Source organism: Pan troglodytes, chromosome 2 (assembly GCF_028858775.2).
Source record: "Pan troglodytes isolate AG18354 chromosome 2, NHGRI_mPanTro3-v2.0_pri, whole genome shotgun sequence".
NCBI classification, from domain to species: domain Eukaryota; kingdom Metazoa; phylum Chordata; class Mammalia; order Primates; family Hominidae; genus Pan; species Pan troglodytes.
In genome coordinates, this window is record NC_086015.1 from 184,617,342 (window position 1) to 184,618,943 (window position 1,602).

Consider the following 1,602-nt stretch of genomic DNA (forward strand, 5'->3'; position numbering starts at 1 on the left):
GTTTCCAAATCAGCCTTGATCAATTGCTGCATAATAGTCTGGGTAGAAGGTACAAATGAAGGGTGGGAGGGCAGGGAAAGCAATATTTTTTATACTTGCATTTGTTTAATTTCTCAGGATACTATTATTAATAGACTGTACTTTTAGGAGAAGCAAATTCACTTTATACAGTGTTTAAGGAATATTGTATATGTAGGATCAAATGAGGGGAAAGGATAGTTTTGCCAAAGGCAACTGTTATCAAGGTTCTGAAATTAATTGGATGCTTTAATTGAGGTAGATTACTAGCTAATGCTTGCTTGAATACAGTAATTCTCCTATTAAATTATCTTTGAATAATTACCTGAAATTTCTCAGCTGCAGGGACTGATGGCTATTTAATTGCACAGTGATGTTGCTATATAATTACTTAACAAGGTGTCCTGTAATAGTTTAATTCCCCTTTTACTGAAAAAAAGTGTATGATAAAGTAACTACAAATACTCCTTTCATAAAAAATAAATTGCCATAGTTTTTTCTTCAAAGATTATTTATTATTTTAAAGTAAATTAAATTATTTCTAAATTTTTTATTTATAATTCAAGTATTGATGCTCTTTTAATAGAATAGAGGCTCTCTAACATATAATACATTAGATAACATTTCAAAGGATTGGAACTGTCATTTAAAATGTTTACTTATCAATAACATTTTATGTCTTATTGTTAAATAAGACACCACCCCTTTCTCTTCATTTTTATTATTTTAATTTCAAGGTTCTCAAATTAAGTATGTATACATTAAATAAATAATGAAATACTTTTAAAATGTGGCCATATGTCACATGACAATGATATTACAGACATTTAAATACATTTCTTAGGATTTTTAAATAAACAATCTACAAAGTAGGTACTTTCCACCAAGACATCAATTTATTAGCATTTAGGATATTGCCACAGATGTTATTGGCATATCAATGACAAATATCAATAAATATCATCTGACTCTTAATCAGGTTAATCTAATTGACCCCTATAGTAAGCATAATCTGATACAAAAGTCAAAAGCAAAGGACACACATTTTGACAATTTTTCTTTCTTATGTAACTTGGTGATATAAAACTAGTAAAATAATCAGGAGGGCATGGCTGATTGGGATGACTAAAAGAGAAAATTATTGTCAGTGCACTACCAGTTTTAGCATATTAAATATATTTCTAGAATTTGTCCTAGAATAGTTTTATATTGTATACATTACTTTAATGCAGAATAAAATGCTTGTTGAGCTGGATAATACCAAAAATTGATTGGAAAAAATTAAAATTGAAAATTATTTTGATAAATTAAGAGAATGGATTACATTTACAAGATGAGGCTTGACAGATTCAAAGCAATTTTATTCACATAGGGAGGATAGATGAGAATGTTCTATTTCCAGCACAGCAAAAACAGTACTGAGTCATTGTGAAAAACTAGCCAACTGTGAGAGCTCATATAAGGTCTTTTTTTTCTAAATAAATCTAATACTGAAATGCATAGATGGGAATGTAAAATATAGAATTCTCACCATCCTAAGCATTGGTTGGGACTGAACTGGTGAAGACAAAGCCAGTTTCCGAT